At 38.3% G+C, this 12,832-nt stretch overlaps 1 protein-coding gene across 1 annotated transcript in view; it reads left to right on the forward strand.

Annotated features, from left to right (window-relative positions):
- The first annotated feature begins 639 nt into the window (after nt 1-639).
- The window catches only part of GALNT13 (polypeptide N-acetylgalactosaminyltransferase 13), a 497,120-nt gene continuing 484,927 nt past the window's right edge, over nt 640-12,832 (forward strand). The window contains exon 1 of the mRNA XM_012779946.3: nt 640-720. The gene's annotated coding sequence lies outside the window, so the exon portion shown is untranslated. The remainder of the gene's footprint in view (nt 721-12,832) is intronic.

Here is a 12,832-nt window from a genome sequence, read left to right on the forward strand (position 1 = left end):
GCGCCGTGGGGACCCGAGGACCGGGGTCGCGAGGCGCCCTCCGAGAAGAAGAGTCGACCCCACAGTTGCTCTTGGGGGCCGTGCCTGCCAAGTATCGCGGGACTTGTGCACATCGCAGGAGCCGCAGCTCCAGGAGCAGCTGGAGCGCGCTCGGTGCGCACCGCCCCAGCCCGGGGAGGAGCGGGCGCAGGGAGGGAGGAGGGCCGGGGGTGCTGGTTACGTAAATGATACTAGCCCAGTGAGAGGCCTCCAGGCTGGGGCTACGAGAGGGGGAGGGACCGCGCGAGGAGGAGGGGCGGGAGGCAGCGGGCTGGGGTGGGAGGGGGGCGGGGGCCGGGGGCGAAGTGACCAGGCGGCGGCGGCTCTGCTGAGGTGACAATGTGCTAGGAGCCCTCGCTCTGTCTCGGGCGCCTCCTCGGCCTGGGCGTCCGCTCTCGCCGCGCTCGCGGAGCCCTCCAGCCCGCCGCTGCGCTATGAGGGAGCCTCTCTGGGGCTGGCCGAGGCCGGAGCCGGCTCGCGCTGCCCGCGGGCAAGTGTGAAGAGAGGCGCGGGCGGGAGCCCGGGCTGCGCGCGGCGCTCGCGGGCCGGCGCGGGGTCCAGGTGAGCGCGGGCTCTGCGAGCGGGCACTCGGTGCGGCCGGCCGGCCCGGCTGGATCGGAGGCTGAATCCGGTGTGTGGACTGCCGTGCCCTCTTCGCGGGATCCTTGGCCACGATAGCAGGTCTCCGTCTCTCTCTCTCTCTCGCTCCCCCTGTTTTCCCTCATGATTGTCTGGGACAAGCCCCCTCTGGGCTGACGGAGTGCCGGGGCTGAGCGCCACGAAGTCCCGCAGCGAGTGCCAGGGCGCCGAGTCGAGCGCCCCGGGCCGGTCCCGGGGCAAGGACAGGGGCTCGGGCGGACCCGGCGAGGCGGCCTCCCGGGAGCTGAGAGAGCGCTCGCCCCGCGACTGCAGGTGCGGCGGGAGGATCTCCAGGCGCGGAACTTTCCGCCGCTGCCCGCCCTCTGCTCCGCTTCTGGGCTGCTAGGCGGAGTGAGATGTGGGGCGCTGGCCCCCTCTGCATGCTAGTGGCGCCGGGCGGTGGGGAGGTGGGGTGGCCCGGCCTCTCCGCCCTGGCAACTTTCTCTCACCAGCTGCGGGCTGCCGTGAGGGCGTTTCTCGTCTGCCCGACACTAGGCGCTCTCTGGGTTTGGGGTGTCTTGCTCGACGGTTGCCTTCCTCTCTTTTTGCCTCCCTTCGCCTTTCTCTTTTGGCGCCCCTGCCTCTCAATCTCTACGTGTCTCTATCTCTGTCTCTTTCTGTTTCTGATTCTCTTTCTGGCTTTTGGTTCCCTCACCCTTCACCCCGGTCTCCAGGTCGTGTTTCTCTTTCATTATGTTTCCTCCTGTCTTTCTTGGGATGTCTCTGTGTCCCGTTTATTCTGTCTCTCCCGCCTGTCTCTCCGTCTTGCAGCATTCTGTCTCTCCATCTCCCTCTCTCTTCCTCCTCCCTCTCTGTTTTAGCTTCTTGCTGCCCATCTTTTTCTCCCTCTACCACCTCCCTGCCCCGTCTTCTGGAGCACCAGCCCCCTAATCCCTGGGGGCGTCTTGGTCAAGATGCATGCCTCAGCCCACGGTCTGGGCGCTTCTAGGTGTAGAGACCTCCCAGCTTGGGGTTTTCGGGGCGCGGAGATGGAGGGAGCCTGCCCTTGTCTGGGCTGTCTTGGAACTGAGTGCGGGGCGCAAGGGGTAGAGCGGAGGGCGCCCCGCCAGCCTCCCCTTGTAGGTCCGAGGCGCTGCGCTGCTGCGAACCCGAGCGCACTGAGGCTGCTGATCTGGGTAGCGAAAGCTGCGGGAGCCCCTCCCAGTAGCCAGTTTTTTGGCTATGGTTAGTTGAATTTTCAGGTGCAAAGTCTACATTGCCAGCCTTTATAGGCACCCGCAGTAGGAAGAGTAGGCAGGCAAACATAGATGCTTCTAGGTTCAGGGAAAACTAACCTTGAATGGGTGGAAGATTTCGTCAGGCAAAGGTATTGCTAGCAGAAGAGAAGAGCTTTGGGCATGGAGGAGGCATGCCTGCCTTAAACTGCCATCCACTTAGTCCTTCCTTAGGAGAACGGTTTTCTTGGGAGAGATCGTGGTCACTCTTGCCAGAAACAACTTAGAGATTTTATATGCAGGGACTAAAGACACTTGACCTCCAAAGCCCTCTTGGAATTTCTGGTTTCCTTGTGGTTCCCCAGATTCTTAGCTTTATGTGAAAGCTGCCTTTGCCTTTGCTCAGCGTGTCTCTCTCTTCCCCCTCCCTCGTGTGTGTGTGTGTGTGTGTGTGTATGTGTGTGTGTGTGTGTGTGTGTGCAGGCGCGCGCGTTCATGCCCTCTAGTGTTAAAGGAAACCTGCTGGTTTGAGAATATTGAAAAGTAAGATCAACCTATTAGTTATTTACTTTGGACCTCTCATTTTCCAGGATCATTCTCCTAGTGTTAATCCACATCCTTCCCTTTTCCTGAATGACTTTTGCATTCACTACTAATGTTTCCCTTTTCCCCTGATCTATGCAAATTCCTCCTCTCCTGCAGAATTAGAACCTTAATATTGAAACCGTGTTCGTTTGATTTCTGAATTGGATAGATTTGGAGAATTTTCATAGCCCGAGGCAGACTTTGAACATAAAACAAACCGTGCATTTCCCTTCACCCTTTGCCACAAATCAGGATTTCACATCTCTTTCTTATGTCCCTGCCCAATTTCAATTTCATTTAGAATTTCCTTGGCTTCTCTTGCTTGTTTAAATAAATCCTTTTAATTCACCATTTCTGTGATGCTCATCCCATTCCAGGCCTTAAGCTACTTGCTTAAGTAGGGGCACTGTGTCTCAGAATCCGCTTTGGAGAGTAAGGAGAGAAATCTTTTCCAAAAGAATTATAGGGTGCTGCTGGTATACATTCTGGGTCACAAAGTTTAGAATGGGACCAGACCTGGTCACAGATATGCAGACTCTAGGGCAGTGTGGGAAAGCTAGTTAAATGCTTAATAAAAACTTGTTGGTTGTATTGATTAGCATGGAGATGTATGCAGGCTTACAAGTTACCAAGCTATGCTCATGAGCCTACACACTACAAATTGAATTCTACCTCCCTCTTTTTCTGTTCATTTAGTCGTTTATGAATGGGAATTGAGGACTAGCAGAAGGGATATTGAAACAGGAGTCTTCTGCTTTTTTCTAGCTCATCTTACTGCTTGAATTTGCCCCTCTCTGCAAGTCTTTAACTTGGCTGGAATTCTTTAACACTCATTGCAGAATTGAAGAAATCAGTTTAGAGATTCTGAATGGTGGCATCTCTCAATATTTCTATGTGAATGTAAACTGAGACACGACATCATTTGGGGGTGAATACTTTCATGTGGTTTTTAACAAGTGAAAAGTTCTCTCATTTAATATAAAGAAAAGATATATCAGCTTAAAATATTTGGAGGCTATAAATTGATCTGCAAGCTGAATCACTCGCCCTAAATAATTTATAGATTCCTTTACAGCTTCAAATATCTATGAGAGGTGTGATACTATATGCATTTGAGAATTTGCCAAAGTACCTGGAAACATAATACCTCCTGATTCAATGTACTAGTAGGAAACCGTGGGCTGCAATATTACTTTTTTGATGATATGCTTGTCATTTCTTGAAACAGTTGGTGATTTACCATGAGTATTGTGCAGGATCATGTTCAAGGCAATTTTGTTTTAAAAATATTACTTATAAATCACCTGATACTTTAGCTAGTTTTTGTATTTAAAAATAGCAAAGAAATAGTGAAAGTGGACATTCTGATATTGTTTGAGATGCCTTCTAATGTTTTTCAGATTTAACTTACACATGTAACTTTTTAGCTTAATATGCATTTATTTCAGATTAAACGGTTATGCCAGAGTGAAATAAGTTTCTACCATGCCAACTTCAGTTTTAGAGGTGTTAGTTGTAACAGGAACACTTGCATGTTATCGAGATTGTGCAGCTTATGAAAACTTTGGCATTTTAGGAAGAGGGTGACAGGACAAGCAACAAATGGATATTTTCTTTCCAATTGGATAAATGAGAATACTGGTGTTTTTAAATAACAAGAAAATAAAGAAAATGCTTGAGAATAAAGCATGAATGGAATTGTCTTACTGTATAAGATAAATAACAGTGCTATATGTTTCTGATAGTTGTTCAATGTGCTTTATGAAACCAGACAGTTCCTATAGCTGTGACCTTTAACTAATTTGCCTTATTAAACATCATATTCTCAAATGATACCTATTGCAACAAACAACACATTCTTGACCATGACTTTTAATACATCACCTTTTGGGGTTTGTGTCCCTATCAGAAGGAACATGTAGATCTTAAATCTAATGGGATCTAACAGGATCACCACTTTGAAGTCTGAGTGACCATATGTTTAATTATCAAAGGATTTAAACTGGGCTTTGGTTCTAAATCTTTCCTTCTGCTCTTGTCATCAGAGTAAACATATGTGAAACATCAAATCAAGATTTACATATATATACTCATGTTGACTCTGACAACCTATTGATGGAATGTCTTAAGAAAATGCACCCCTCAACAAAACACACACGTACACCCACAAACACACATACACAAAGCATATGTTTGAAAACAGAAATCATATTTAAAAATCTGACACTGCTTTGATAAATCATTTATCATTTTATCAGGTTAGGCTTCTATTTATAATTTCTGTCTTAAAGGACTTTGTTTAAGGACTTCTGCCATTCAATTATAGGCATAACTGTTTTTGAAGAATCTAGCTTTTCATTATGAAATTTGGTACTTAAGAGAATTCAAGGAACTTTATACAAATAAGTGCACATGTTAATTCAGTAATAGTGGTCTTCCATTTGGGGCATTATAAGCCCAGTTACCGTTAGGAGCAGAAGTATAAACCAAACTGATTTTATTCATTTGATTCATTTGTTTCTCCTTGATCCAGATTTAGACCTATATCTATGTTTTCAGTGTGGTATATTTATAATAATATATTTAAGTAGTCTTAGCTTTATTACCAAGAACTAATTACAGGTGACTAAAGACATCTGTGTGATTCTGACTATGGTATGCTCTCATGTCCTTAAATTCATTTTTAGCTATTTGTTTTCCAAGTCTTTTTCCTTAATGTGTCTTCAGACCTATTAATTTAAGCTGACATTCTTAATTTTTAAAAGTTATTACTACAGATTATTAAGAGATTGATGGAGCTTAACATTTAAATTGTTAAAGTAGGAAGACATGCTTTTCTTTTAAGGGCCCAGATTCATTCAAATGTCCGCATAGGTATAGTTCTCATGAACTATCAGGCTCTCTTTTCATGTCTACCCTACTATAATCACCTACTCATCACAATTGAACCAAATCAAGATTCAAAATATCAGTTGTTAAAAGTTGTTCCATATTAATGGTTAATTCACCCAGGATAGCTTGATAGAGATGTAGGGAGAGGAGTGACAGTTACTGTCATAGGTATGAACATATTTGTGATCATATTGTATGTTATATAAGAAAATTAAACAATTTCCATGTTAAATACTCAGACTTATTTTACTTATTTATTTTTAGATGTATGTATTGTTAAGACACATGAGCGCTGTCTAAGATGTATCATATCAGGCTTTTAACATGAGGAGGAATTAATTGGGGCTGTGTTTCATACATTATGTTACATTGCATTGTCACTTAAGTCTTATTTAAGCTCTTGTACAACATCATAGAAAAAGTGTGATTAAACTGTTGGTTGGCACTTTGGTGGACAATATACATGTGGTGAGTAGTCACTCTAAACAGAAAGAAGAATGTAAAGCACAGCCTGCTGAATCAAGATAGTAGTAAATGTCAACTTAGTCTCTTGCCTTATATTAATTGCATATATATTATAAGCAGCACATCTCATTTTTTGTTAATAAAATAGATTTTGACATATGAGGAGGATTATGTAGTTTCTTTTAGATCAGAAGCATAATAACTGACTTAATTTGCTCTTGAGGTTTTTATTACATAATTAATTTGAGATAGAGAAGGTGAGATTTATATGACTATCAAGAACCTGATGAAATACTACCATTAGTTTAAAGAAAGAAAAATGGAACAAAATATGTGAAGGAAGGTATATCTATGCCAATTTATTTATGAAGGAATTAAAAATGATGAAATGGGTTATAAATTGGTAAAGTAGCTAAAATTTATTAGATGCTTACTTTGTACTTATGATGTGGTAAGTAAACATCTGGCAGGTATTACCACATTTTATCTTTATAACAACCCATATGAGTCATAAGTAATGTTACTATTCCCATTGTACAAATGAGGACTCACCTGCTCATAATTACACAGCTAATATGTGTTGGGGCCAAGAATGACACCAGTTCTTTCTGTATCGGAAACCAATGCTCTAGCAGTTCTCCATCTGATATTGTCATTGACTAATAAAATTTTAAAAAAAATGGAGTGCCAATCTCCATGTGAACATTTTCTTTTGTACAATAAGAATGATTTAAAAAGTTCACTTATATAATCATCATCATTTCATGTTATGAATGTAACACCAACTAAGATGGAAGAACTGAATCTCACAATAAAGAGTCTTTCTTTAAATAGAATATATTTAGTTCCTTGTACAGTTTCCGTATTGCATTTATTTTTTGAATTTAACCCAAGACTAATTAAAATTTCATCACAGAACATTTAATTCTGTATGTAGACTGAGCTCAGTTACCCTTCTTAGTCTGAACCACCATGATATACTGCCTACCCCATGCACCCACACTGCCTAGGCCAGCATGGTTGTCATATCCATGACTTAATGAGACATAGTACTTACAGCTTATTTCATTCTTGTTCTAGATGTGAGTCTGGGTAATAAAATTCAGACCTAGGAAAGATGCTAGCAATTGCCTTAGTGTACTGCATCAGGTTTGGTGGAAATGAGTGGAGGATTGGAGATGACTTTCCTTTTTGGTAGTAAATCACAGATCACTGTCACCAAGATGGTGCCAGTCTGCTTACTGGAATAAGGAATGAATGTTATTTAATCTCATTTCAACCAAGCCAATTTGTAAATCCAAATTCCCTTAGAGCTTATTTATTTATTTAATTTAGTACAGGTTGTTGGGTCCCACTGATAGGTTCTTCTCATTTGCCTCGGATAGGTCCAGAGAATTTATCTTTATAAATGATTTCCTAGATGAGTCTGATGTGCAGTGACATTTCAAGCAAATATTCCATCAAATAAAAAGGTTACAAAAAAAAAAAACGTTTTTGAGGGAAAAAAAAGAAATTTCAGTAATATTTCCATAATCTTTTCACAAATAGGAATATTTCCTAAAGTAATTTAAAGGACTTCTCAGGAGTATTGCAGGAAAATAAGTTATTTCTTATTTACTTTACTTACATATGTAAATCTTAGTTTATGGCTTGAAGTCTTGGTGTGGATCTTATTATGTTATGGATTGAAACAAACACCGTGATCTATCTCTAGTATATCATCTCATAGATTTATTTATTAACTTTTATTCATTTAATGAAATATGGCAGTTAGTGTCTTCCAGGGATTGTTCTAAGGGACTTTGCAGATATTAATTCATTTAATCGTAACAGTCCCCCAAAGTAGATTTTATTAGTATCCCCATTTTAGAGATAAGGAATGCAAGCCACAAAAAGGTTCAGAAAGTTGACTGGGGTAAGAAGATCCGTGGAAGGGCAAGGATTATACTATTTTGATGAAGTAATTAAAACTACCTGCTTTAAGTCACAAAGCTTAAAGTTGCAGAATTGAAAATGGAACTCAGATTTCTTCTTTCCTATTTGAGTTAGTTTGCCTTTGAAAGTGAAGAAAGAAAACCTGATGAACAAACTCAGATCTCTAGAGTTGTAAATAAGAAAAAAATGTTTATCTTTTAAAAGTCATAGCACCTGATTAAGACATAAAGCTAATTATGAAGAGGTCAATAAACATGGAGAATCAGTGTGATTTTCTTGAAGTGGAGTCATTGACTTGATGTCTTGCTGCAAACCAAAATACTAATAATAATCATTAATATATAGTTTTGCAGACAGGAAGATTATATATTTTAAAATTTTTGGAAAAGAAGTTGGTGTTTGTTTCAATCCATCACATAATAAGATCTACACCAAGACTTCAAGCCATAACTAAGATTTACATATGTAAGTAAAGTAAATAAGAAATAACTTATTTTCCTGCAATACTCCTGAGAAGTTCTTTAAATTACTTTAGGAAATATTCATATTTGTGAAAAGATTATGGAAATATTAGTGAAATTTCTTTTTTTTCCCCTCAAAAATGTTTTTTTGTAACCTTTTTATTTGATGGAATATTTGCCATCATTTATAATATGTAAAAACCTGATGCATTTCCTTACCTCTGACCTTTGGTTGATTTTCAATATCTTTCTGTTATTTAATATTTTTGTTTAATGCCCCAAGACAGTCTTTTAATATGGCATTTCTATAGTCTTTTTAAAGATAAATTTTATTTCAGAATCACTGGTATTTGATTAGATTATGTAAATTATTTAAATTATATACCCCCAAGGAGAAGTCCCTCTGGTTGTCTGGTTTATTTTAGAAACAAAAATCCGCACTTAGTAACAATGAACTAAGGGTTTGGGGTGTTATTGACTATCCTAGTTTCAAGACTCAGTACAATCTTTTCTCTTTTTTTCCATAGCAAATTTTACCAGGATTCCTGAGGCTCATATTTCTTTGATTCTCTTGATGGTTTAGTCTTGACTGCTACTATATATCACTTGTTCTGACAAATATTAAAAACCAGGCTGTCACTGAAAATGGTTCCAACTTTACTCATATTATAGATTTTTAAGTACATGTCTATATTTTTTTCTTAAGTAAATGCTATGTTTATCACTTCTCAGTATTCTTTTTCTTTTGCCCACATCTCTTCCTCCTTTCTTCCTTCTTCATAGGACTCTCTTCTCTAAATTATCTTTCTTCTATGGCTTAATAAATCCTCATGTGGCAGGACTGAACTATCTATTGGTCTTCTTGATTCTGAAAAGAAAAATGAGTAAATAAAAAACAGCTTTTGTTCATTTCATCATTTAGTCTGTGAGTAGGAAAGACAGACACTATAGCTCTTGCATCTAGGTCATTTAGCAGGAGGCTTGGGATGCTAAATTTGCATCTCATTACCTTTGTCTACTTTTAAAATTGTGTTATTGGGCCCTGTGGTCAGTTGGCAGTTGGCAGTTGCCACACAGTTCTCATGTGCCTTGGTCAGGTTTTTCTCATAAAATCACCAGTACGTTTCATTACTCACTCCTGATTATTGACTTCATGTAAAAAATTCATTGATAGATTAGGATGAACAGTTTTAACAACTCACATTCTGTGGCATCCACTGCTGGGCTTATGTATAGTATTGCCCCTATTTGGTAGCCTACAGCAGACATTTTGTCACAGATTTTTGGAAGACATTTATTGTTGTACACTAAAGTTGAGATGAATTGTAGGTAATTGGATGGTACAGCTGAATTAGCACATTGAATTGCTAGTTATGAGACACTTCATTTGCTGTTGCAGACAACAATAGGCCCATTTTGCTTCTACAATGCACAAATTCTTCTTATCTATATAAAATTCTAATTCAAGTGGGATAACATGTATACATCATTTCCATTCCTTTTGTAAAGAAAATAACCTCCACAAATATGAGATATTTGCAACTATCTCATTAAATAATTTTGGACTTCAATGAATCTTTATTTTCTTGAGAATGTTAATCACTTGTCTCATTCTCCACATAAAGCAGAGAATAAGGCATTTCAGACATGAAATCAGTAGTATTACTTTTGTCCTGTGTACCTTAAGATCTATGTAGATGTGCAATTTGTATTTATCTCAACAGAGAGCCTTATTGGAATCATTCTGAACAACATTATTACTGTTATGATTATGGCGATAGGCAACAATGTAATAATTTTTGTTGTTGTTCTTGAGTTTTCTTTGTTTTTTTTTAGTTTTAAATGTAGCTTCTTCAGGTCAGTGGAGTTGCTTTTCAATAAGTGAATATCCGTTTTAAAAGGAAGGATTGAGGTATATTTATCTAAACTACCTCCTGAAAACTCATCAATTTAAGCTTTAAAGTAAAGGATCAAAAATATATAAAACTATTATTAATTGTATGGAGTAAAGCAAGGCAGAGGAAACTGCCTAGGATATTGAGGAGTGTCCTGAAATTGAGGAGGGAGCCACCCTGGCCTTAACAAGCCCCCCAAAACTTGAGGCTCAATAATGCCAAGAAAAATAGAGGACAGAAATGAGACACTGGGGCTGAAGTGAAATAATTGAACATGCATAGATGGAATAGACAGCCATTCACCAACTGTACTCCCCACGAAAAAAATCCCTATAGGAAGTTTTTCTCACTGCCTTACCCAACCATCTCCCCTTAACACATACTAATAAAATTGCATGAACTGCCAAGGGACAATGAGGGCAACTAGTGATGGGTCTTAGAACAATAGAATAAAATTCCATTTATTTTGGCACTTAGGCTCTCTCAGCCTAATGATCAGCTCCTTTCGTACCCTAAGGCAAAGTCTTTTAGTCAACAAGACTCACTTAAGAACAAAGGAATTGGCATTTTCTTTTCCGTCATTCTTAAATATAAAACAACCAAAGATCACCAGACATTTCAGAAATAATTTAAGAAAAAATTTTTTTAAATTCTGCAACATGAAAAAAAAATAGTAAGTCCAAGGTAAATGAAAACTTGTAACAACAAAATGACCTTGTAAGAACAGACAAAAAGGATCATAGAGAGAGAGAGAAAAAAAATTAGAATCCTTGAAAAGATCCAGAGAAGTGTTTCATTCATAAAACAAGAAATGATGTGGAATCTGAATGACTAAGAAAAATATTTTTGGAAATTAAAATAAAGATTTTCAAATAAATAATTTAAGGAAAATTTGTAATTTTAAATAGGGAAAATCTCTCAAATCTCTCATTCAAACAAACAAAAAAACAAGATGGAATATATAAGTTATGGTGAATCTCTGTGAAGTGTGACTTCCTACTAATTAGAAGTCTAGTAGGAAAACAAAAAATACAGTTAAAACAAGTATTAAGTAAGAGGATAATTCTCGAATTTCTGAAGAAAGATGATTTGCGACTCAGAATTCCATATCCAGCTAAAATATCAAGTGTAAGGATAGAACAAAGATGTTTTGATGCATATAAAGACAAAAGATATCTTCCTTAAATATAATCTTTCTTACAAGTTACTTGAGGTTGAACCCCAACAAAATGGGATTAAGAAAAACAGAAAAACATAGCATGATAGCTATGAAATAGTTCAAGAAGGCGAACAATTCATATTGTTTCAATCTAGTGTAGAATTAATATAAGAAAATGGTGGGCTTTGGTGGTGAGAGGGTCTGGGACAAAACGGAGACATTATTGAACATTTAATATTTAGGGAGCATTTGAAAGACAAAAAATAGTGCAAAGGAAAAAATGTATACATTCTAGGAAAAGCAAAAAATATATATATAAGAAAGGAAAATAGTCATCAAACTTTCCTTAGCTCTGAAATGAAAAATATTTTATATTAAATATAAGTGGTTTTCACTGATTTTCAACTTTGGATTGATTTTCAATCAATCTTTAGATGTAATGAGGAAGATAATCATGAATACAGAAGAGAATGTAAATATTGTCACCACTGGCAATGCCACAATAAGCACACAGGTGGTAGAGGTTGGGAGTTAGGTATAAGGACTGAAGAGAGCTGAGGGAAAGGTTAGGGGTTGGAATATTAGCATATTAAAAAGTGGGAGTTAATAAATAGTGTCTATTGTTCATATAAGAAATAGTAGTAATGATATAGTCCTTAAAGTTATAAGGATAACCAATAAGAGGAATAATGACTATATTAGGAGGAATTGTACTGAGAAGCTGGGAGTGCAACGTGAGATAATTTAGACAATGTATAAAATGCTTTGAGTCCATTTCTTTGGTCAAAGTATGCTTTATTATTATTATTTTTTAATGTGATTGCTCTTAAGTGAGTATGCGATCTCCAGATTTTCACAGATTCCAGCCACTCTCTATTGAGTCATTCTGGTCCATAAAGATATTTGAATTTAAGGAATCTATTGTAGAACTAATACAAAATTAAAGGTGACTCCCTCTGGGGAGAGGAACTGGTTGGTGTTGGGGGGAAGCAATATATAAAGAAATAAAAATACTTGGAACTTTCCTAACTGCAAATGGTAGCAGTCATCTCCTGCAGTACTATATTATGGGTCTAAGAGAAGAGAATTGGATTCTAGTCCTGATAAAGCCATTAGTAAACTCTGTAGCATGACATTTAAGTTTTCTGGATCTCAGTTTCCTTATCTTTAAAATGAAGCAACTGATATAAATATAGCTAGTATTACTTTATTATTATTTTTTATTTTATGAAGATAGGCCTATTATTTTTACTGAGAATATAATGAATTATAATTTTTCTAAATATAAGTCCCAAGATTGATTCAGAGTTTTTAATTCCTCTAGCTCTTTATTAGAGTAAAGGTGTTCATTGCCTTCTTAACAATGTGATCCTTTATCTCCTTTAAGTTTGGTTCTTTAGTTTGCCTCTCACTGAATTTACCACTCAAATCAGAATTGTGCATCTTTAGCTTTATGAATCTGTAGTAATCACTTCCCAAATAGGGTTATTTAATACAATTTTTTCATTCATTGAGGCCTTATTTTCTCAAAATTTAAAGAAAAAACTTTTTTTTTGCTAACATAAAAATGCAAAGCATTACCACTTG

Source organism: Microcebus murinus, chromosome 8 (genome assembly GCF_040939455.1).
Source record: "Microcebus murinus isolate Inina chromosome 8, M.murinus_Inina_mat1.0, whole genome shotgun sequence".
In the NCBI taxonomy this organism is placed as follows: domain Eukaryota; kingdom Metazoa; phylum Chordata; class Mammalia; order Primates; family Cheirogaleidae; genus Microcebus; species Microcebus murinus.